The following is a 26,329-nucleotide window of genomic DNA, read 5'->3' as shown; positions in this document are numbered from 1 at the left end:
AATATTTTTGGATGTTTTCCAAATTTTCAAAAGTATTGATTTCAATTACCACACAGAATACAAAGTATACAGTGCTCACTTTATATTTATTTATTATAAATATTTGCACTGTAAAAATAAAAGAAATCATATTTTTAATTTACCTAATACAGGTACTGCAGTCCAATCTCTTTATCATGAAAGTTGAACTTACAAATGTATAATTATGTGCAAAAATAACAGCATTTAAAAATAAAACAATGTAAAACTGTAGAGCCTGTAAGTCCGCTCAGTCCTATTTTTTGTTCAGCCAATTGCTCAGACTAACAAGTTTGTTTACATTTGCAGGAGATAATACTGCCTACTTCTTGTTTACAATGTCACCTGCAAATGAGAACAGGCATTCGCATAGCACTGTTGCAGGGCCGGCGCTTCCATTTAGGCGGCCTAGGCAATTGCCTAGGGCGCCAGGATTATTGGGGGGCGGCATTTTGCTGGGGGGGGGGGCGGCAGGCGCTCCCGGTGGACCTCCACAGTTGTGCCGTGTGGAGGGTCCCCTGGTCCCACGGCTCCAGTGGACTGCCGCAGCATTCCTGTGGATGGTCCGCTGCTCCCACGGCTGTGGACCTCCTGCAGGCACGACTGTGGCAGGTCCACTGGCGCCGTGGGACCAGCGTGCGGGGCCACGAAATGGCTGTGCGCCTAGGGCGCTAAAAACACTAGCGCCAATCCTGCACTGTTGTAACCGGAGTGGCAAAATATTTACATGCCAGATGCACTAAAGATTCATACGTCCCGTCATGCTTCAATCACCATTCCTAAGGACATGCATCAGTGCTGATGACGGGTTCTGCTCGATAACCACCCAAAGCAGAGCAGACCGACGCATGTCCATTTTCATCATCTGAGTCAGATGTCAACAGCAGAAGGTTGATTTTCTTTTTTGGTGGTTTGGGTCCTGTAGTTTCTGCACTGGAATGTTGCTCTTTTAAGAATTCTGAAAGCATGCTCCACATCCCATCCTGATCAGATTTTGGAAGGCACTTCAGATTCTTAAACCTTGAGTCAAGTGCTTTAGCTATCTTTAGAAATCTCATATCAGTACCTTCTTTGCATTTTGTCAAATGTGCAGTGAAAGTGTTCTTAAAACGACATGCTGGGTCATCATCCGAGACTGCTATCACATGAAATATATATGGCAGAATGCAGGTAAAACACAGAGCAGGAGACATACAATTCTCCCCCAAAGGAGTTCAGTCACAAAGTTGAGTGACGCATTTTTTTTTTTTAATGAGTGTCACCAGCATGGAAGCATGTCCTCTGAAATGGTGACCAAAGCACGAAGGGGCATATGAATGTTTAGCATATCTGGCACATAAATACCTTGCAATGCTAGCTACAAAAATACCATGCGAACACCTGCTCTCACTTTCAGGTGACGTATATCAGAAGCTGGCAGCATTATCTCCCATAAATGTAAACTAACTTCTTTCTCTTAGTGATTGGCTGAACAAGAAGTAGGACTGAGTGGACTTGTAGGGCCTAAGGTATTACATTGTTTTGTTTTTGACTGTAGTTATGTAACAAAAAAAAATCTAAAATCCTAGAATATCAGGGTTGGCAGGGACTTCAGGAGGTCATCTAGTCCAACCCACTGCTCAAAGCAGGACCAACTAAATCATGAGATCCCAACTAAATCAGCTACATTTGTACATTGCGCTTTCATAATAGAGGTTGCATTATGGTACTTGTATGAGGTGAATTGAAAAATACTATTTCTTTTGTTTATCATTTTTACAGTGCAAATATTTCTAATACAAATAATATGAAGTGAGTACTGTTCACTTTTGTATTCTGTGTTGTAACTAAAATCAATATATTTGAAAATATAGAAAAACATCCAAAAGATTAAATACATTTCAATTGGTATTCTATTGTTTAACTGTGCGATTAAGATTGCGATTAATCACAATTCATTTTTTTGAGTTAATCGCGTGGGTTAACTGTGATTAATCAACAGCCTTAGTTTGAACGCATGTTAATGTATAAAAATCAGAATTCTGGTTAGCGTTGAACAAAAATAACTCAGCTGGAAGAGATTTCAACTTTATTAGGACAATAAATTACACACACAGACACTATATATACACAGAGAGAGAGAGAGAGTGTGTGTGTGTGTGTGTTAGGGAATGATGGTCTAGATAGCCCAGGGGATTGGTCATAGGAAATCAACCCTTCCATTACTAGGCTGCTGGTTCTATCCTAAACTAGGACAGTAGTAACACAAAGTGAATTACATTTAGTGAGCCAAATCTTAGGCCCCATGGTGCCTGCTTTGGGATGGCCAGCTGCAAGAGGTTTGGCCAGGCTGTCAGGGATACGGGGATGGTAGTTGTGGGAAAGAGGATATAGTTAAAATGTTCTTCCATGCTTACATTCTCTGGCTGCTGCAGTAGACCACGGAGGCTGTGGGCAGCCAGGCATAGATTAGAGTAGCAATTTGGGGGGCTTTGAGGGCTGAACCAAAATATCTGGGGGGAAAAATCAGTTTGTTTCTAACCAAAACTATTTTTTTCTTGCTGAAAAGAAAGACTGGGGAAAAAATTGTTCTGGTCAAATGTGAAGTGTTTCAAAACCTGAATTCAAAACACCATTTCAAAAACCCCATTTAAAAAAATGCCAAAGCTCAATGTCAATTCAAAACCACATTTAGAAACAGACTGGTTTGTTTTTAAATGAGATGTCAAAATGGTAAGTTTTGACCGTGCTGAAACAAACCATTTTTATTTTTTTCTATATTTCTCCCCTCACTTTTTTTTTGGCTGAAACTATTTGCTGACTTTGACAGAAATTCACACATAGTTTCTCTTGCCCTGGGACTGCATTTTTCGGCAAATTTACTATCTGACACCACCCCCTGCCAAACTGTCCAGCTCTAGATTAAAGCAATCATGAGGCTGCTGTGATTTGTGATGGGGGGCCAAACTGTTCACCACCACCCCCGATCCCCAGATCAGCTGGATACAAAGCTAGCCAAATTTGGCAGGACATAAAGTCTAGCTAGCACCTCTAAAGATGCTATGATTATGGCACCTTTGGAAAAGGATATATGACAGATAATAAATAATAATCTGGTGGCCTATGCAAATTGAACCATTTGCTTCGGTCCAGTGTGAGGTGAACAGATGTCCACATCACAACAACCACTACTGCCAAGTTTGGCATCAGTTGGCTAAGGTCCTCATAGTGACTGAATGACCTTCTCAACCACACAGATGGTCTCACTGGGACTGGGTTGAGGCACAGAAGCAGTGCAGTGAAGTTCATATTGTTGTCAATCATCCCCTTCGGTGTATCTGATCTGTTGCTAAACAGATTACTCCAAAGTCCTCTGTCTATTGCTTTGCACAAGCAGGAAATACACTTAAAAAGTTAAAATGAATAAAAGAGACCTAATCGTGTCTTCAGATATGGGTGCATACGTGGCTCTCATTAATTTCACTGGAGCAACAGGTAGAGCTAAGGATAGTATTTGGCCACATGACACGTTGAAGTCTTTTTAAAGTGTAGCTTCATTTGGGACTGGCCCAGTAAAGAGGTAAAGCAGTCCATCATATTTTACAGGTTTGCCCAGTGAAGAGGAAGGCTCAGCATGAAACATATTCCAGCAGTTTAGATGATGTTTTCCAGATAAGCATTCAGCACAAACAACCTGGAACTCTTCTTCCAGAGCTGCTCTTCACTAGTCAATACTTAACAATGACTGTTATCAATACCAAATCCTTCTAGCGAGTCTGGCTGCCTGACCTGATGGAGTTCAGATTCATTAAGCTAAAAGCAAAAATATTTATTCAGGCCTTATACAGAAAAAGCTCCTGTTGAAGAGTTCAGAATGTGACCCATTCATCCATAACAAGGCTGGTTTGCAGGAGAAAGAATCTAAAAGCCATGTGCTCCTGGGAGGGTACCCACTGGCCAGTGTGTGGTGGAATATTTGACTATCTTTGTAAAAGGTAAAAGAAGGCAAAGAAGAGGGGTTAGAATAGGACATCGTTTTGACTGCAATGTTTACAAAAAAAGACCCCCAAATGAATGTAATTACACTGCAGTTAACAGTAACTAGTGTAGCTCAACTGCTGTACTTCCAGTTTGGCCCTGCAGATCAGAATCAGCATTTAAACTATTCCTTTCCCTCTGGTTCAAAGAACAAACAGGCCATTGCAGCTCTCATTTTTATGCCTGCTGTACCATGTCTCCCTAAAACTTTTCTAATTCAATATTAGAGAAATTAAATATGCTTTCAATTACATCCATTACTCATGGAAACCCTTCACACCTAGCTTAATGGTATTTCATTCTCCAAGTTCATATTAATACAATAGCTTGTTTTTCTGTTACTTAACAGCACAGTTGGGTCAATCAGATGAATTTATCTGCAGATAGTGCGTGAAGTTAACGTTTACATTTTCCTTATTATATAAATCCATTGCTTTGGACTCTTCTGCATTTTTAGGAGACAATATGCCATACACTATTATGCACATTGTATCTAGGTCTCTACAGTTTATTCTTTTGGCTCTTAGAAGCAAAATGTCCTGCTGCAGTTACAGACCTTCAGGAATGACTGGGATGGGGGTTATTTTTGGTGTGTAATTTGTTTATCACTGAGAATGTGCACGGTTTCTCAAACAGGGGTCGCCGCTTGTGTAGGGAAAGCCCCTGGCGGGCCAGGCTGGTGTGTTTACCTGTCCCGTCCACAGGTCTGGCCGATCGCGGCTCCCACTGGTTGTGGATCGCTGCTCCGGGCCAATGGGAGCAGCGCGGGCTGAGGGACATACTGGCCGCTGCTTCCAGCAAGTCCCATTGGCCCGGATCAGCGATCTGCGGCCAGTGGGAGCCACGATCGGCCAGACCTGGAGACGGAGCAGGTAAACACGACGACCTGGTGTGCCAGGGGCTTTCTCTACTTAAGCGGCGACCCCTGTTTGAGAAACCCTGCACTATACTGTACAATGCAGCAAAGTAAAGACAGTCTCTATCATAAAGAGCTAAAAGCTAGTCACACAGAAAATGAGACGTGCTAGGAAATCTAGAGTTGGGGAGAAATTACTGGGGAGTTTTTTAAATTATAAACTCACTATTGTCTTGCATAAGATGTGAGTTTTTAAAGGTGACCTGAATGATGAAACAGGGGTTCTAAGTGCACCAGTACAGATGTAGCTGTGGGACTCAGATACCAAGGTCAGAATATTTGATCATCTCGTCTGAGCTCCTGTACAGCACAGGCCATAGAACTTCCCCAAAAGAATTCCCAGAGAATATCTTTTAGAAAACTATCCGGTCTGGCTTTAAAAATGGTCAGTAATGGAGAATCCAGCACAACCCTTGGTAAATTGTTTCAGTGGTCAGGTACTCTCACTGCTAAGAAACTATGCCTCATTTCCAGTCTGAATTTGTCTAGCTGCAACTTCTCGCCTTTGGACTATGACATACATTTCTCTGCTAGCTTGAAGAGCCGATTATTAAATGTTTGATACTTATAGACTATAATCAAATCACCCATTACCCTAGGCACCTAACTCAGCTTTAAGAGTGAAGAATACTTGTGGCACCTTAGAGACTAACAAGTACTCCTCGTTCTTTTTGCTGATATAGACTAACATGGCTACCACTCTGAAACCTGTAACTCAGCGTTGTGGATCACAGTGCAGTTCTGGTGATATTTTTAGGCACCTAAAAGTTAGGTGCCGTCACACTCAGCATTGCAATGCCTAAGTCCCTTCATGGATCCCACCCTTTGTTGTGACAGGAAAGGAAGGCTGGTGACAATAGGAGAGGGGAATTCATAGATTTCAAGGCCAGAAGAGACCATTGAGATAATCTAGTCTGACATGAATTTCCATTAACTCTAATCAAATCCCTTTTAAAATGCCACTAAGTTGTTGGCCTCTCAGATATCTTGTGGCAATGGGTTCCAAAGGCTAGTTGTGTGAGAAGAATCCACCTCCTCAATGGATTTATTTCTCCTTAGATCCGGAGCTGAGAGGAATGTGGGAACTATAGCATGCTGCTAGAAGAAGGTGCGAAACTGGAGAACATATTTCATCTTTGTGGATAAGTAAAATGTAATAGGTATTAGGTGTGTCTTGGAAAATCTAACAAGCCTACGTGTTAACTAGAGATCAAAGAAACCACTCAGACTTTTTATTTTAACACTCAGGGCCAAAAATCTCATAACCTGCCCTGTGCTTATACACATACAACTCTACACAGGCATACATTCATGCATCCACATTGTGCACAATTAAACATAAACTGAGCTCAAAAGGGTTTGTATTGGAAAAGAGCTTTTCTAAGAATAGGGCCCTGTCACAGAGTGGGTCTCTGCACCGGCCCTGACGGTGTTAAAAACAGCCCAGGGAAGGGGCGGGGGCTGGAGAAAGCAGCCTTTTAAGCTGGGCTGATTGGGGAAGTGGCTGCAGCTGGGGCCACGCCCCAAACTGAGCGGCGGGGCCTAATAAGAAGGCCAGGGAAGCCAAGGGCAGACAGTCTTCCTCTGCCTGTAGAGTGAGAAGGGCCTGGCTGCTGAAAACCAGAGCAGGTACCTAGGGTAAAGCAGTGCTGGGGAAAGGCAGAGGAGCTGGGGAGCTCCTGCCTGGAAAGCCCCAGGCTGTGGCCTAGAATTAGGCCAGGAGGTATTGGGGTTGCAGGGTGCAACCCAGGGGTAGGCCAAGGCAGCAGGTCCAAACCCCTTTGCTGTTGATGATGAGTGGCTCATACTGCAGTCTGCCCCAGGGTGTGGGGCTAGACAATGACAGGCAGTAGCCAAGACACTGAAGCAAAGTGGGAATAGAGGATGGGGGTGGGGTCCCAGGGAGGGGAAACCCCTAAGAGAAAGGGATTACTGCTGGGGGGCAGAATCCCAAGTAAAAGGGGCACCAGGGTCCAGGGAGGGACACGGGGCCCGTAGCAGGAAACAAGGCAGATCACTGGCCTGCTGAGGGTGCTCTGAGCTGGAATTTGAGCTAATTCCTGAAGTGACCAGCCGGAGGCGCTGCAGGGGTGAGTGCCTGCCCGTCTACAGGCCCATTGAAACCGAGTCTTTCAAGAGAAGTGATAAACTCTTCAGTGCTCGTGACATCTGAAAGTGAACCGGGGAGAAAAATTGAGAACAGGGAAGAGTCCTCCATTAACTCCAGGGTATGGTCAAAATGAGCTTAATGGTTTTCTTTTCTCCAAACTCTATGAACGAAGACTGGTTCTTTGCTATGATACCCAAAAAGAATCACAAGCATGCAACAACTAGCACATCATCATGAGAATGGGTTAAGTTTGTACCAGGCTTTAGTCTTGTTTCCAAAATTGATTCAGGCTCTGCCATTTTCTCTTCCTGTTATAATCTTTGTCACAGTATGAGCTGTGGAGACAGTTAATGCCTCCCCTTTCATCGCAAACTATATTACACTGACCTTTTCAATGTTCTCTAATTTGATTCGCTGGAGGTTCCCGTTCTCTTCTATTTGCTTACAAGGAAGAGGTGGAATGGACAGCCAATAAAACTAAAGACTATGGGGAAAGGGCAGCACTGTTACCAGACTACAGCGGGACCTAAAAGTCATGTGCAGCATCTTTGTGATACAGATTGCATTGAGATAAGGGGCATAAAGTTGTATGCATCAATGTTCAGGCTAATGACTGCTGAAAGATGCTGGCATTAACCTCTTCTAGTGATCTTAAGCTAAAATCTCTGCTTAGTGTTCTGGGCTTTAATCTTGCAACTTCTACTACACTAATCAATAATCACCATTCTTTTTGAGAATAAAGGACACTAATAAAATATCAGAGTTAAAGAATAGGTTAAAACCCTGTTCCTCAATCATTTCCCCCCATAAATTGTGTGTTTTCAAAGCAAGCTGGCCTATTTTTATCTTCAGTCATTTTTTTTCCCCACAAAAACATGATGCTTCATGCAGACTGATCATTTAAAGAGTAACTTGTTTTCTCTGTCACAATTATAATGTCTTAGAATTATAGGCTGATATGCTGTCATTCTAGCAGCATATGATTTGATCTGGTCAAATGGCCACTGCAAAATATTGATTTGTCAAAGCCAAAACTGTTTACATAAAAGGGTTGGGTTTGACAAATCATCTGATTATAATTTTAAAAAGAAAATTGGGAAATTGTCATAAGTTCCATTTTGACATTACTGAAGCGAAAAGTTTGGGGATTTTTATTCCAAATGTGTTTTTTTTAACTTTGAAGTTTTTTGTTTTTTTCTTTAAAAAAAAAAAGACCAACATCAAAATGAAATGTTATAAAATTACCCATGATTACCAAGAGATGCACTCTCTGCCCATGAGCTGCAGAAGGCGCTGTGACTCAGACAGACACAATCCCTGACAAAGTTCTAAGACATGAATGAGAAATGCAGCACCTGCTAGACCCTTTGGCAAAGGTGTTGTGTGAACTGTGCTCTGTAGCCTGCCATCTCTGCTGGACAATGTGAGACAGAGGAGAAGAGCAGAGGGCTTGTCCTATATCATGTTGCAGTTGGAAGTACACAAGGAGTGCCATTGCATCTGCGTCCCTGCTTGGATGCACAAGTGAAAGAAAAGCACTTTGTATCCACTTCTTACACAGCTACACATGACCAGGCATACATATGCCCGTAGAATATTATTTAAGCTGGAAGTTCAAGCCAAATTATAATCATGGTTTGTAGGTTCTTGAATGGTATAATTTCCACAAGATTTGTTAATAGGGTTGCCAACCCTCCAGGATTGTCCTGGAGTCTCCCAGAATTGAAGATCAATCTTTAATTAAAGGTTATGTCAAGTAATGAAACCTCCAGGAATACATCCAACTAAAATTGACAACCCTGTTTATTAATCACTTTGGAGCAATGCTGCCCATTACCTAGAATAACTTCATTTTATGAGGGACTGACTCTTCACTAAAGTTGGAGACATAAACTCAATCAGTGAATACAAATATTAACAAAATATACAGGACAAGTTGACATTCCTGAAAGTCAGCTTGGCTTTAATGAGGCCTTTGACCTCTCAGAGCTAACACTCACTATTTCCCTAATCTCTGATTTGTTTTAAAGAAGAGAAATTGCCTTGCTTTACTGTACTGACAAGATGAACTGGCTGGGGTGCAGATGAGGATGAAGAAAGCTGCCAAACCCATCCACTGTATAGTTCTATGTAGAAATCAAAAGCTCCTCCCTCCCCACCCTGCAGATCAGAAGCTCCTAGTCCCACCACCCCGCAGCAGGGTAGAAGTCCCAAGCTCCTCCCCCTCCCCTAGTCTGGCAGTTGGAGAATGGTGGAGCATGGGAGGCTCTGCAAGCCTCATTTTAACCGTCAAAGAGCTGCATGCATCTCACGAGCAGCAGTTTGGCCACACCTGGCCTAGACCAATGCCAGCACTGAAACTAACCTGTGTCAGACACATCATGCATACTCTTACAAGAGTCATTACACCATGACATGCTTTGTTCAAATCTAATTCATAATACAAGTTTTCACTTTAACATTCTTTTCTGTGTAGTACAAGCAGCACATTCTCTCAGAGGAATACTCCCAAGACCTTATCCTTACTCACTGTGCAATCCATGTAGTTGCAGGTCTATTTTCATAACTGTGATGAAGTGGGACTGTTCTTAATGTTTTCTCTGAATACTGTGTGGGTGCCTCAGTTTCCCCTATGCATTTCTTAAGTATCTAGGTGGTGGGATAAGGGGGTGTGATTGTTGCAGAGCCCTAGAGGGCAGGGGTGATGCTGTCTGCACAGAGAATGTCTGACACCCTGTCTCCTGGCAATTGGGCCCCGCCCCTGCAAGGTGCCAACTGAAGGTGTTGGAGAACAAAGAGATCAGGTGGCCTCCTTGCCTGGGAAAGAGACAAAGGCCAGAGGAGGGGCTAGAGGGAGTCTCAGTTTGGAGCTGGCTGGGGAAATGGAGGGAGACCCAGAACTGGGGCCTGGGCTCCCTGCCCCCCAAGACGGACCTGACTGAGGGGGTCCTGTTGTCTGTACCTACAAACTCTGCTTTGGACTGTGTTCCTGTCACCTAATAAACCTGTTTTACTGGCTGGCTGAGAATCACGGTGAATTGCAGGAAGTGGAGGGTGCAGGGCCCAGACTTCCCCATACTTTGTGATAATGACACAGGCTAAAATCAATACATATGCTCTTTCTCAGAGCTTTGGAAACTCTCATCACGCCACCACTGACCCTTGGATAAATTCTTGCAGTGAAATGACTGTGCACATGATGGTGACTTTCAGAAGCTTAATGTGTAACAGCTGGCTCCCATAATAAATAGCATGAGGCTTGATCATTATTTGTGAAGTACCTGGAGTTCCTTAGAGAAAAGGTACATTGGCATGAAAAGGATTTATCATATAGTGAGCACTGTTGCCAACTCTTGTGATTTTTGTCATGAGCCTTGCAGTATCCGATATTTCCCTTAAAGGCCCTGCACCTGCAGTTCAATAAATACAGACGAATCTCTCAGCTTTTAAAAAAAAAACAGAGTTGATTTCTAGCCGTTATAATCGTAGACATGAAAAGGTAACCCAGGGCACCCTACAGCCTGTAAAACCAGTAGGCAAATAAAATTTCCCCAAATTTATGTGTAAATAAAACCCCTTAGGATTTTAAATAAAATGTAATGATTTTTGAGGCAGGGCTCATGTTTTTTAAATGCCTGGGGTGAGCAATATAGATACCATGCTCAGAAGCATAAAAACAAAGAAGGATTTTTGTGGTTGAGGCTGAATTCAGGGACTTACAAGTTCTGAGTTCAATGTCTAGTTCTGCCACATGCGCTCAGTATGGCCATGGGCAAAGCATTTAATCACTCTGTGCCTCAGTGTCCCAGCTGTAAAATGGGGATAATAATACATTCTTTCCCCATCTTTTGTCTATTCGACTGTATGGTCTTTCAGAGCAGGGCCTGTCTCTCTCTATGTTTATGGGAGAATCACAGAGACACTGAAAGCAACTGAGATTGTATGCAGCTACTATGTGTTTAATAATAAGAAAATGGTTTCTTGTGCCCATCCTCCCTTCTTATACCTACGCACATTCTGACCTTTCATGGGTGAGAGAGGGAGCTGAATACAATGGAAGTAGGATTTGAGTCAATAGGTGAAAATCCAGGAGTCCCTTATCTGACTTCAGATAATGTTTCTTTCCTGCATCGCTGACTGCACTGGCTTATATTGAAACCACTCCTACTAACATCAGAATTTATAATATCCCTCCTAAATTTGGGGCCTGGTCACGCTGACAATGTGCCTTTAAACACCCACCAGATTCTGCTGGTACGGAGAGAGGATAAACAAATGAAGACATTCCAGAGGGAGTGGTTGCATGACGTTAGGCTTCACTTCCTGGATTAAAGGGGCTGTGGCATAACTACAGTTATGTAAATGGTATAGTCGTACCGGGGCCCACAAGGTAATGGGTGCCCTACTAGGGTATGATTTTTTTAGAACCCAGGAGCCTAGAGAGATGGGGGAGTATCAGTACAGGAGCCTGTACTCCCACTGCCTAGCGCTTTAACCAGATACAATTTAGATAATATTTTCATCCCTCAGCCATGAGGCCGAGATACACGGATTACCCCCAGTGGATGGAACTCAGGCATCGGGCGAGCAGAGTGCATGGGCTGCCTGTGCTGGCGCTACTAGTCATGAAAGCTGCTCAGTTCTAAACACACACTTGCATCCCATTTCTGTCACCACCAAGGTGGGGGAATCAGGGCTGGGGTAGGGGGTTGGGACCTGAGAAAGGTGCAGGTGCAGGCTCCAACCAGCGCTTACCTCAAGCAGCTCCTGGAAGCAGCAGGCATATCCTCCCTCTGGCTCCTACATGGAGGTGAAGCCAGGCGGCTCTGCACACTGCTCCATCTGCAGGCGCCGTCCCTGCAGCTCCCATTGGCCATGGTTCCTGGCCAATGAGAGCTGCGGGGGTAATGCCAGGGGCAGGGGCAGAGTGCACAACCCCCTGGCTGCTCCTACGCATAGGAGCTAGAGGGGGGACATGCCATCTGCTTCCCAGGAGCTGCTTGAGGTAAGCACCACTTGGAGCCTGTACCCAAACCCTTGTTGGGTCCCAACCCCCTACCCCAGCCCTGATCTCCCTCCCACTCTCCGAACCCCTCAGTCCCAGCCTGGACCACCCTCCTGCACCTGTCAATGACCCAGTCAGTGATGCTGACTGGAGCTGCCAGGATCACTTTTCGACCAGGTCGAAAACTGGACACCTGGTCATCCTACCTTCATTGCTTAACTTAGACATGTGATAAACTTTACCAGACTGAATAGACAACTCTTGACTGGAGTAGCTGAAGTTGTAAACACTGCAATGCATGCTCATATTAGTTATGTAAGTGTCTGCTCTTCAGTGAATGTATACATCAAGTTGCAGCAGCAGGAAAAGAACTGCGTCTGCACAAAGACACTACTCCACTACGTCTGCTTTATATTATAAATTATTATCAGCCACAACAAAAATTAAGAGGCCGTATAGTAAGAACAAACTCTGTGAAGCATTCATCCAGGCTTTTACATGAAGTGCTCTCAATGCAATACGGGAAAGAGATTTGGGCCATTCTCGTGTGTAGCAGATATGTAAGGCAGTAGGTTGCTAATAATTAACCTCTCCAGTGGATAGCAGGTCCGGATATCTGAGGTTACATGTCACACTGCAGCAAGTATGTCTTTTCATGCATATTTGTATTTTGGTCTGGAAGTCAAGGCCTCATAGCTCTCAGGGCTATTAAACTTGCAAAGTGTTTTCTTCATGATGCTGCTAGCAAAGAGGTAAGTGGTTTAACAGCTGTCTGAAACCCATCTGGTGTTCTTTATTATATAGGGCCCAGATCCAATGCACGGCAACAACTTCAAAATCATTGTCTGGTAATTTCAGCTTTCTGGCACACGTCTCTTCAAGTAACAAGTTGCCATCTGGTAGCGGTTGGAACCTCAAAGGGTGAGGAGAGAAATAGTGAAGCAGAACTTTTAGACGATAGATTAAGAAGATTTATATCTCATGGTACTATCAGGTTCTGGCACATAGTGCATGTGCACATGCATGTTAAAAAACAAACAACAGAAGACAATGCTTACAACCTGTTCAGAACCCAGCTGTATTATCCTGTTATCCTTTTGTATTTGTTTTACTTGTAGAAAAGTAAGGAAATAGATGGAGAGGAAAGGATGGGCCATTGATGGGATGCTTTCAGGCACTTAAAGTTTAGTAGTTTCATTCTCAGTCGTAATTACTTTTATAGCCACTGTGTATTTTCTAACTATTATTTTTTTTCTGCCAAATGTTTGCAGGTTAGATACTTTGATAAGAATCACATAATAATGAGACAAGTAAAAGCAGCTGAGCCTACAGATGGCAAGAGCAGACTTCATCATGAATTCAGTTCAATGCCTGTTTTAACGTAGGATTTGCTGCCTATGTTGGATAGTAAGTGGCTCATTATAAACACCATTGAAAAATTCGATGTTCACACTCCATGTGGTTTATATTTGCATGTAAAGTTAAAACCAAGAACCTGTTAAGTCTCATATTCCACATAAGACAACCAATTCTATCCCGTGCATCCTCAGTGAATCCACATTGAAGTAAATGGTGTTATATGGGGAGGTGTTCATCAGAGTAACTCAGGGCTGAATTTAACCGAATATCTCAATCCCATGGCAAGAGCTGCTTTCTCCTACCACTGAGTGTTTCAGCTGGATATTTGAGATGCTCATCCTACCCCAAGCCACAGACTTCCTTGCAGTGTTTGCAAAGAAGATTCCCTAAACTATCAAGCAAAATCATATTTAAATCCATTCCACTTACCTTTTGTAGGTAAATCAGAATAAGGCTTGCTTTGAATCCAAAGTTATTTTCCTTTGAAACAGACTGAGATCAGAATTATCTTATTACATGATCAAGAAGAAAGAGATTGGGTTTTGAAGGTGAATAATCTTATTCGGATTTACATTTTCCAGAACAGTAGGAGGTACACCAAAGAGAGCCTCAGAAAGTGAAAAACTTTTGATAAAAAGAAATGGGGTTTTGTAATTAGAAAATTCCTCTTCAGAGATGATTTAAAGAATGTTCCATTTGCTTCAAAACTGATTTTTTTTTGTACTTCTTTGCTGAGGGTATGTTCTAGTTTGATGGTTAATAATATGAACTAATATTCATGATTAGTTATTGTACTCTTGAGAACAAAATAATACCATTAAATTCCCTTCCCACAGATTTCTTTCTGACAGGGATGAATGGAGAACAAAAAGGAACCACTTGTTCACAGTAAATTAGAAGGTTGGTCAAACCAACCTAGAACATCCTCTGTATTTGGAATGCCATGCAGACTAGGAGGTGGACTGCATGGGCCAAGATCATCAAAAATGGTTGGCTAATTTTAACCTTCTAAGTCCATGTTTGGTCACTGATTTTCAAACGCGATGAGCACCCAACAACTCCCATCATCAACCTCACTAACTTTAGGCAGCACTTTTTGAAAATCTCAGCCCACTTTTAGGGTTCGGACAAGGTTATTGCAGAGACGTAGCAGTGCCATTAATAATACAAATATTGTGAAAAACAGAAGTAAGTGTGGCCTACCAGATACCATTGTGTATCTGGTTAATGTTGATTTTCTAATAGCAGCCATTGTCCAGTGATAAACACTGATATGCTATTTTGCAGTCACTAACAAAAGAACTCAGTTCTGAACAATGGTAATTGTAGTCTTCCTTTGTCTCATGGCCCAGGGTCTCCCCTTTGGCAGCGTCAGGGAATCAGCACTCACAGCTGGTTAGTCTCTCGGGCATCCTGGCTTGTGGCTGCACAACTGAGCAAGCAGTAGCTTGGGCCTGACCAGGTAGAGAGTCAGTGGCTCCGGCCTCCTGGCCTAAGAGTTAGCGTTAATCCAGCCCAAAGTGCAGGACTGTGGTAGAGGGACCCAAGCCCAACCTGCTTCACTGGTTCCCAGCCCAAGGCCCTAGAAATGATGGATGATAAGGTCACAGGGTTGATGAGAGAACATGGGGTCACTGTCTTGTCTCCCAGCAACCCAACAGGATCAATGTCCCTATCCCCAGGGTTATCTCCTACTGGCATCTGGTGGGGCTGATCTGTGGCCTGGTTCCTGGTCTCTTTGTTGGGTGGCTCGCTCTTCACTTCTTCCCTGGGTGTCTCAGTCTGCCGGGACACTGGTTAACCTTCCCTCGTTGCTTGGAGGGAAGGCAATCGCCTGCCACAGCCAGTCATAGGCCCACTGGCAGTTTGGGTCCCTGGAAAGAACATCTGGTTCCTTCCCTGGTCTGGTTCCAACTGAGTTTCTGGGCCCTGCTCTTATACTTCCTGCTCTGCCCCTGCACTTCCTGCAAGGGGAAAGGGGTGGAGTTAGCTAAGCCCAATAGGATGAGTTAACCCCCTCTGCACCAGAATGGGACCACTCCACCTCACTACAGTAATACGCTGCTCAGTTTTGCATTGCCATCAAAATAATTAATTACATTATTCCTGGAAGGATATTCCTAGGAATAACAGCAGGAACAACTTCACAGTGCCCTACTAACAGTCATTTTATCATGTAAATGTAAACTGATATGTAAAACTGAATTACACTGTACATGGCAGGAAATGCACCCAGGAACCTGAATCAAATTATTAACACCCCATCCACGAGACAACTATCAGACACTGAACTCTCTGGCTGTATCCAATTTATTACTCATCAAGTTTTCCAAAGAAACTTGGTTTAGTTCTTAAAGCAGGGTACTGGGAATCAGTTAAACTCCCAGCTCATCCACAGAATTGTTGTATAATTTTAGGCAAGTTGTTGATGGTTACTATTGATATAGTGATTTGAGATGCTCAAATAGAAGCTATTATTCTATATGGTTATTTATTTTTTGCTTCAGAAAGAGATACTAGCCCCTGGATGCAGAAGAAATTTTCTCTTGCTGCTAGTGCCCTGTCTGAAAAAGCATACAGAATATCTGAAAAATAAGGGTAGTATTATCATTATCTATATTACATTAGCAGCAAGAAGACCTAACTATGACTTAAGGTCCCACAGGCACTGGACACATGCATAGCAAAGACTTACTGCATCCCAGAAAACTTACAAGACAAAGGGTGGAAGAAAGGAAGTATTATACCCATTGTACAGATGGGAAACTGAAGCATAGAGTGATTGAGTGACTTACCCATTAGGAACTGAACCTAGAACTCCTGAGTCCTAGTCCAATGACTTCGCTAAAAGACTATGCTTTCTTTCTCACAGTGAGGAGATGATTCAGATAAAACAAGAACACCAGAGTAGAAATGGTAGGAAAATTTTTAACTAGAACAATTTTCAATCAGAAAATACACTGAAATTGAAACTTTGTGAATTTATGTTGGTTTCACCAAAACTTTGTTTAGGCAAAAAAAATAGGGGAAAAGTTCTAACAGTGTGAAAACATCTCATTTGGATATTTTGGGAATGAAATATTTCAATTTTTCATTCTGAAATAACTGTTTAGAATTTTTCACTTTTCATCATAACGTAATATAAAATTTTAAAGAGTCAAAATAGAAAGGAAATGCTTTGTTCAATCAACAGAATGAATCCCCTCAGAATTTTCTTTTACAGAGAATTTCAAAGTTTGGGTTTTTTGGTTCCAAATCAGAATTGAAACATATTTCAAAACCTCAGCTTCTATCATGAAATGGAATTTTGATCCTCCATAGACCTCTATATCAGTGTCCTTTACCCAAAATTGGTACCAACACTTTTTTTGTTGTTGTTCTAAATTGGTTAGCTTTTTATTAGAAGTGTCTAATTATTGAAAAATAAAGCAACTATACTGAAAAAAAAATGGTTTTGACTTGGTTAGAATGAAGAATAAAAGAGACAGAGGAAAGAACCTCATGAGTTGTTTGGCCATATTTTGAAGATTCCAAAAGTTCAGTTGTTTGGCTAAGATTCAGATGAACATTCAGATTTTTAGGTGCTTATCCAAACCAAATCTTCTTGAAGATTACTCAACAGTAATACAAATTTGAGTCCCAATCTGGCTCCCATGGGGATGTGGCGCATAGCTTCCACAGACTTTTATGGGATCTTGATCTGTCTATTTTGAAAGCGTCATGTGATATTACACCTGCCTCTGGTTTTACCTACTCTTTGTGTTTTGCAACAGACAGATGGAATGCCAAATGCACCCCAAAAGGCCTGCAAACAAAGTCACTGCACAGCTCAGTGGAAAAAAAAATTGTAACTAAATCCCATACAAACCAAAGACAGATTTGATTTTTTTAGAACAAAGGCCTAATATCGTTAACATTTGTTAGACATGACTGGAAGCTTTTTCATATCCCGTGTGATTTAGGAAAGTCCAAAGGCAATGTCTGTTGCAGAATCTTGCTTTGAACCCAAATTCTGTCACGTATGGTAGGTCAATGGCATCAATTTATTGCATAAGAATTAATAGCATTACCAAGACTGCCTTTGGTGACAGGCTCCTATTACCGATGTGAGTAAATTGAAGGTAGGGGAAAATGTCATTAAAAGTGTAGGCTTGGTTATAAACAAGGTAAAAACTAACTTTCTTATGACATTCACTGTGTCTGAGACCCCGACTAGGGAATTCAGATTAAATTGATGACAATAACTCCGGCTGGAAAGATTGAGTTATGAGGAAATAGTAAAAGAATCAAACATGTAGGGCCAAATATCTTCACTGAAGCCAATGGAGCTACTTCGGCGATGACTTTGGCTCATGCATCACTATTGATTTTGACATGTCTTACTGCTTCTTTACAAGAGGCAGTTCACCTTTAAACATCAGTGAAAGGCTAGGATAATAATGGAGGATGGCCATATTTTATTAATTGCATTACTGTAATAAATTCCCCAGCTGTGATGGGGATATTGTGTTTCTACAGTGGCTAGTACAAAGGTAAGAAACAATCTCTTCTCTTAAAATCTAAATAGACAAGACAAAGGATAGGGAAAAGGAAGCAGGTGTGGAACAGAGGCACAGATTGATTATGGGGCAGATCCTCATCTGATGTAAATTGTCAGAGGCCTAGAGGCCTTTACTGCACTTTACACTACCTTAGGGAATTACCCCAAGTCAAACAGGCTCTGTAAGAAAACCAGATACAGAACTTAAATTTCCTGAATCCCAGGCTAGGTCTACACTGGGGGGTGGGGGAGGAAGGGGTGTCAACCTAAGATACACAACTTCAGCTTTGCAAATAGCATAGTTGAAGTCAGCGTATCTTAGGTCAATTTATCTGGCCATGAGGAAGGCGGCGAGTTGATCGCTGCCACTCCCCCGTCAACTCTGCTTCCACCTCTTGCCGTGGTGGAGTTCCGGAGTTGACGGCAGAGCGATCGGGGATCAATTTTATCGCATCTACACTAGATGCAATAAATCGATCTCCAATAGATCGATCACTACCCACCGATCCGGCAGGTAGTGTTGATGTACCCCCAGGGTTTTACTCATGAGAAACTCGTGCTCTAAAATTCACTAAAAGTTGAAGAGGGACTTTGAACTGAATGTTATCTGGAGTAACGTGGAACTGTTTCTAACAGGAACATACTATAGCTGCAGGGCCGGTGCAACCCATTAGGCGACCTAGGCAGTTGCCTAGGGCACTAGCATTTGGGGGGGCGGCATTTTGGGTCCTTCGGCGGCAACCGTGGCAGCCGGCTCTTTGGCCGCCCCAGTTGTCGTCGACATTTAGGCGGAGGGAGCTGGGGCGGGGGGGGAAGGGGAGGGCCGCCTGCAGCATGTAAGGGAGGGTGCAGCATGCAGGGGAACTCTCCGCTTCCTCCCCTGAGCATGCCGGCCCGCTCTGCTTCACTCCCTCCCAGGCTTGCAGCGCCAAACAGCTGATTGGCGCCGCAAGCCTGGGAGGTGGGAGAAGTGGAGTGGCAACAGCGTGCTCGGGGAGGAGGCGGAGCAGAGGTGAGCTGGGGCGGGGAGCTGCTGCACGGCTCTCCGGGCTGGGGGGAGCTGCCGTGGGGGAGGACGCCTCAGGGCGGAGGGCTGCCACAGGGCTTGGAGGGGGGCGGGGGGAGCACAAGGTGGAAGTTTCGCCTAGGGTGCAAAACATCCTTGCACCCACCCTGTATAGCTGGTGAAAGTATGAACCAATAGTTAGGGGTGGCGCCAGGCCCCAGCACGCCAAGCGCATGCTTGGTGTGGCAAGCCACGGGGGGTGCTCTACTGGTCGCCGCGAGGGCGGCAGGCAGGCTGCCTTCAGCAGCTTGCCTGCGGAGGGTCCGCTGGTCCCATGGCTTCAGTGGACCTCCCGCAGGCGTGCCTGCGGAAGATCCACCAAAGCCGCGGAACTAGTGGACTGTCCGCAGGCAAGCCACCAAAGGCAGCCTGCCTGCTGTGCTTGGGGCAGCAAAATGTCTAGAGCTGCTCCTGCCAATAGCTATCAGAAAGAGCTTCAGCAATAATGCAGAAAAACTCCCTACTTGGTTTAAAAGAAAGACAAGCAAAGGGAGAAAAATCAGATTAGACATGCGAAACTAATTCTCCTATCTGAACGATGATGGAAATAACCTTTCTGGTGATGAATATAATCAGATGGAATCTCATTTGGAATGGTAGCATAAACCTAGACTCTGAATTTCACAAGACAATTCTACTGATGAATAGATTCAGATATGCAAAAATCTATAGCAATTCTAGTTAATGATTGTATTGTACTTGATCTAGAAATTCAGACTAGAAGTTATAATTAGACGGCTTATGTTCATTTTTCATCTAACAGTAATGCTGGAATCAGCAGTTACCAGCTAACTATTGTAGAATGCTTGTAAATAAGTTTTAAATTGGCTTTATCAGGATTCAATGAGATTTATTTTCTTTTGCAAGCAAAATTGAAAAAAGTACCAAACTGATTTCAAGTAAAGAAATTATATCATGTGACAAATTCTTAGCTAAGGACTAACTAAATCACTAGACTTTTTGAAAATAAATATATTTTATAATGATAGGGTAATGTTTAAAGAACAGTTCCTAACTTTGTGCCCCTAATCAATCATAGGCAGAAAAGAGCAGTCATAATTAATTAGTTGCAACTGTAAATAATAGCATCATAATATTAGATTGCAAGTCATCTAGCTACATGTCGAGCCCTGCAAATCTGTGAATATCCGTGGACTATTTTTATATGTTTAAGATGCTATTTGTTATACACAGACAATAAGTGTATTATACCCAGACAATTGGGGACAATACGCATACCTCAAGTTTCTTGGGCCTCTTGACTCATCATACCCCAGGCTATTCCCCATCTTGCTGTTCATATCCACTGAGGCCATTTGCCTTGCATTAATTACCTGACAGTGCTTTCTGGAAATGGGTATATCTTGGCTAACAGCCAACCTCTTGGCATCTGAAATGTCATACGTTACTACTAAAAGGATTTGCTCTCTCTGGGGAAGAAAAGATCATCATGACTTTTGTTCTCTCTTAGTGAGAAGCTGTTAATGTTTCCTTTCTTGTCAAAATTCCATGTAGCTTTTAGAAAAGCTTCTTTTTAAGACAAAGCATATTTTATGTGTTGAGCTGTTTTTTCTCCAAGTCACAATGTGCAACACAAAAGTATCTGTCCGCCAAGTGTCACCCAAGATTTTCAATCCAGGAAATGCTACAGTACATACAAGTCTCCATCTTTCAGTCTTATTAGTATTACAATAGGGCCAAGATCCCACTGTGCTAAGTGCTAAGTACCGTAAAGAGAGAGAATTTCTACCCTAAAGAGATTACAGTGTAAGTAACTCTACACTGCCCTCACTCCAGTTCTTTCAGGATTGTTTTGATTTCAACATGGGGTAGTTCCAAAGCTTTTAGGACCACTGGCGTGTCTTGGAAAAGTATGTTTGGTGGACTCAGCAACTTCACACTGCAACATGATGGTGTGTCCATGATTTCATCAAAATGTGCTACATGACGACATGATGGAGTAGTGATGTGATGAATACTTGTCACCACATGACAATGCAATAGGTTTGTCCTACTCAATAAATGGCTGGAATGACAACCCTGACTCCATTTCCCAATATAGAAAGTCTATTGCTAAATACAGTAGCCTCTTACTTCTCCCGGTATCAATTAGGGATCTCCCTGCCAGGTCCTTTTCAAGACATCTGAGAGATGAAAGCCACCAAACCAGCCATTATCATAGACTTTAAGTCTAGAAGGGACCACTATGATTATCTAGTCTGAGCTCCTGAATAAGACAAGGCCATAACTTCTAGTTGAGCTACAGCATTATTATGTAGATACTATTATTAAGATACTAAGTCTTCATTTAAAGACTTCAAGCAACAAAAAAAATCCACTATATCCTTAGGTAAATTGTTCCACTGGTTACTTGCCTGAACTATTAAAATCTGCAATGTATTGATACTCTGAGTTATTTATCTTCAGATTCCAGTTATTGGACTTTGTTGCGCCTTTACTTGCTATGTTAAAAGTCTTCTAGTTTCAGAAGTCTTCTCCCCATGCAGCTACTTAAAAACAGTGGTCAAGTCCCTTTGTAGCCTTTTCTTGGATAAACTAAAAAGTTAGACTTTCTTTAGTCTCATTGTAAAGCATGTTTTCCTGACCTAGAATCATTCTAGGAGCTCTTTCTGAACCTTTTCCAACTCGTCAACATCCTTTTTAAAGCATGGGCACCAGAACAGGACACAGTATTCCAGTCGTAGTCTCCCTAATGTCATGTGCAGTTGTAATGGCATCTCTTGACTTTAACTCACTATCCCTCTGCTTATACACTTCAGTAGTCTGCTCAGCTTCAGGGGGCTGTTAAGATGATTCAAAGAAGGGGGATAGAAGTATGGATTAGCGATTACAGAGCTTTAAAGAGAAACCATTCTGAGGAAGAGAGAAAACATCTGCAAATCAGGAGCAGCATAAGAGTTGTCAAATATGCAGTGGGGACCCAGTGCCCCCTAGTGGAATCAAATGAGGAGGATGTGGCAGAGGAACATCTCATGCAAATAATTTACACCCAGAGAGGATATCAATAGAGCCAAGGAAGCTGAGGAGAGTTTGATAGAGAGGACAGATCTGGTGGAGCGTTACAGTAGAGTGATGGAGAGCAGAATATGGGCCCATGTATGAATAGATGCTCATGAACCTGAATTGCTTTTGCAAGTCCAAACAATAGCTTCAGAAGTTTGCAAAGGCTCATGCATTCTGAAACACTAATGTAATTATTGCAGAGTTTATAAAACAATAAGCAAGTGGCTGTTTTGGCTGCCAGCTGAGGACAGAGGTTGGGGAAAAGCAGATACAAATATTCTAGAGCCCAAATACCCATAATGAATTGTTCTGCTGACCAAAGTGATTGGCAGGAATTGCAGCTGGCAGCATTAAGAGGCAAAAGGGGGCAAGAGATAAGGATGCATGCACACTGCATGTGTAATTGAGCCTTTGGTAAATCTTTTATAACTGGTGCCAAAGAGACACACTTGGAAGGGGTGTACCCATGTCAGGGGTATGGGATGCCCTTATCAAAGAGCCTCCAAGGACAAATTTATTCATTATGAATTATTTGTTCAGGTTCAGCAAATGTATTCTCTCTACTGTAGAAAATAATAACGGTGCATATTTTATGTCATGTTCTGAAATAACCCCTCTTTTTGGGGATGAGACACCCCACCATTTACAAACAATCCAGTGACGGTGGACATTTATCAAGGGTAAATGTGTTAATCCTGGCACAGTGCTGAGTGCCCTTTAATTCCATGGATTCGGTTTATGACAATATCAAATGGCAGTTTAAAAAATTAAGTCTGATACTCCATCCTTCAGGTGACGCAGAGCCATTTTGCCATTAGCCATGCCACAGGGGAGCCAGGAAAGAGTGCGACAGGCTAACAGCAGTTGGCTCTAAGGAAATCATATAGACCACCCATCCAGGTAAGATGAAGCCATGCTTTCAGCTCAGAGATAGTCCATAGGGAATGGGAATAGACAAGACGATACTTTCAAACACTGTAATGCTGAAATGAGCTAATGGCTACCAGCAGGTGAATCCAAAAACACTCACAAGACCTCAGTAAAGGCCAAGCATGCTCCTTCAGAATCAACAGAAGGAGCAATCAAGTCCTTTTGTCTGTAAAAATATCTAGGTTTCATCTACACTGCATAGTAAGCCTGGGCCCACGGGGGACACACCTGAAGAGTAGGTGTTTCTAAGCCTGCACTTGAGCAATCCACACTCTATTGTAAACCTTGGCTCCCAACTGTGTTGAAGCATCCATACTGCACTATGCAGACCCAAGTCAGAGCTTTTGCCTCTGGGGGCGTATCCCAGGGTTCCTAGTGCCCTTGTCAACTGTAGCCACTCTAGGACTTCATTGGTAGTAGATTGTGGGAGAACCTGTCTGTCCATCCTGCCTGATGGAACCCTAGGAGTGGTTTGAGCCTGCCAATACTTCCAGCTGAGCCATTTTTAAATCCTAGCAACCAGAGTCACCAGCATGGAGCCCAACCCAGTGGAAGAACCTCTCCAGCTCACACTGTCAGTCCTATTTCGGGACTCATCAGGCAGAGTATTTGAGAAACACTGGCGGACATTTTGACAGTGGTATTTGAGCTACTGAAAGCACCTGTCAGAAGGGGGCACTGGCACATCAGGTGTGATCCCCCGATGCTGCTCATGCCTATTGCCAGAGTCACACATTCCCCATACATAGATCTGCATTTCTGGAGAAGGGTCACAAGCAGATTGATGGGATCACATTGTCATACAGACTGGTATGACCAGCAGTGGCTCCAGAACTTTTGCATGAAGAAGCAGACTTCCTGGAGAATTGTCATTATCTTGCCTCTACCCTTCAGTTCCAGGACACACATCAAGGAGGCCATGCCAGTCCAGAAGCAGGTCACTATAGCCATCTGGTATTCACTCTGCTGATTGGTTTTATCGAGATTCTCTCCTGTAACTCATCTCAAACTCTTTCTCCTTCCCCAGAGATGGGGGGCCTGCTGCCCCAGGCTGCTGGTATTGTGTATTTTCCCTGCAGGGGTGGGAGGGCCTTGCAGGGAAAGTGAAAGAGCACACTATTGTCTCACCATAATAAAAAAATTACATTTTCTAATGTTTCATGGGGGCCTGGCTTTACCTCAAGGTCAAAAAATTATACTTTTTTAAATAATTAGCTTTATACTGTTCTCACAAAAACACTGGCCACTGCAGATGTCCTTTGGAACAACACTGAATGCCATCACACATCATGGTAAGATACATATACAAAAGTCAACTGAAATCATTTATAAATCCCCACCGCTTTTCCCAGTGTCATAAGGGGTGTTTTCACTAGCTATAGGATTATGAAACCAGGGAGGGCAATCTCTAGAAAACATTGCAATTTCTGGAGGTCCCTGAGTGGAAGTGTAAACTTTTGTTTCAGGCCATCATCCATGGACACCAAGGAGATTTTTAGGTATCTGATGACTGACCAGCACATCTCCAAATGGAGGGGCCTCATGGGTTACAGAGGTGGCCCTAATAAGTATATGCTGCCTGGAACGTAAAGCAACCATCTGGAGTTCCTACTCCATGAGAAGTTTGCATTCATCACAAGCCAGCAATGGGTGAAAATTCATGCTAAAACCAACGAGATGCTGATTTAGTATGGAGAAACAATGGAGCCCCTTCACAAGCATCCTACATCCATGGACAGTCTGACTGACTGCCAGCCATTGGGATGCCTAACACAGACAGGTGGCCACTTTCTGCTGTAATTGGGACTCATTTCAGCCAGCTATGGACCCAATAGGCAGTCTGGTTTTGTTTGGAATCATTACAGCTAGCTTTTTTTGGGACACAGTTTACTGGCAGAGCAGGACAGTGTGGGTGTGGCAGATGGATAAGGTTCATAGATTCATCAATTCCAAGGCCAGAATGGTCCATTGTGATCATCTAGTCTGATCTCCTCTGCAACACACATCAGAGAACAAGCCCCAAATAATTCCTAGAGCAGATTTTTTGGAAAAATATCCAATCTCAATTTAAAAGCTATCAGTGATGGAGAATTCACCATGAGCCTTGGTAAATTGTTGCAATCGTTAATTACTCTCACTGTAAGCTAATTACTCACAGGTGCACTGTTTAGCAGGGATGGGCACATGATGCCCCAATCCATGTCTAACAATCAGTGAATAACTAGTACAAATTTAATCATCACTGTTTGTCTAACTCCCCCTCCGCCCCTCATTTCCTGGCATCCATAGTATCACAGGGAAGGGGGGTGAGCCTAAGGGAATGGCATGGGTTACACCATGGATGGAAACACAGCATAAACCTAGCTTGTATTAATAAGTGAATAGGGCCATAAGCCAGAAATGCCTCCAATCCATATATTAACAAACATGGCAGCAGAAATTTACCAGTCTATGACTCAGGTGGCTCTTCCTTTTCTGCTGGTTTTGCTGCGGGCTGCTTCTCAGGGCCACCCCCAAACAGTTCCTCTGGGGACCCAGGATGTGATGCAGCTGTTCCAGAGGCATAGCCTCCTCCATGACCAGTCTCAGCACTAGGACCACTTCTTGCCCTTCATCCGGGGGTTGGCTCATTTCCTCCGATGCTGTCTGTTATTTATAATCTCTGCTCAGCAGATTGCTATGTATCTTTGTGGGCTCAGTGATAACTAAGGTTTCCAGCACCTAGTTGGATTTCTCATAAATGAGGCAGGAAGACAGGGAGTTCCCACAGGTGCTGTTGGCATTCTTAACTTTGTGGTAGTCTGTTTTCAGCTGCTTACTTTGCTTTCTGCATTGTTCTATGTGCTGTCCAGTGCTGATATAGCTTTGTAGACATGATTTCTTGTGCTCTAGATGAAGATAACTGTCTTACTTTCCTTACACTAGAGGTTAACCGGAAACTGGCTGTATTTCTCTGACCTGTCAGCAGCATGCTTGACACAGGACTTTCTGGTTAATGCCGACCATAGCTCACACATCTAAAGGTTAACTGTGTTTCTAATTGAGCAGTCCACACGGAAGTGAAGGGTTAAATGCTGAGCAGCTGTATTTGAACCAGGAGGTTATTTCCAGTTCCTGGGAGTTGAGTGGGAAGCTTTGGGCTGGAAGGGCTGGCAAACGCAGGCCCAGGGACCTGTTTGATAGCGTTGGCAGACTCTCCAACTTGAGTCTGATGACTTGGACTTGAGCTGCATCCACACTGCAAAATGCCTGGGCTTGGAACTGCACCACACTGAGACTTGGACCCTGGCCGAGTCCTGAGGGCTTCCAGGTCCAAGTTAGACAGATCTGCGTAGGAGATGATT

This window comes from Chelonoidis abingdonii, chromosome 15 (genome assembly GCF_003597395.2).
Source record: "Chelonoidis abingdonii isolate Lonesome George chromosome 15, CheloAbing_2.0, whole genome shotgun sequence".
NCBI lineage: Eukaryota > Metazoa > Chordata > Testudines > Testudinidae > Chelonoidis > Chelonoidis abingdonii.
Note: the sequence above shows the minus strand (reverse complement) of the source record.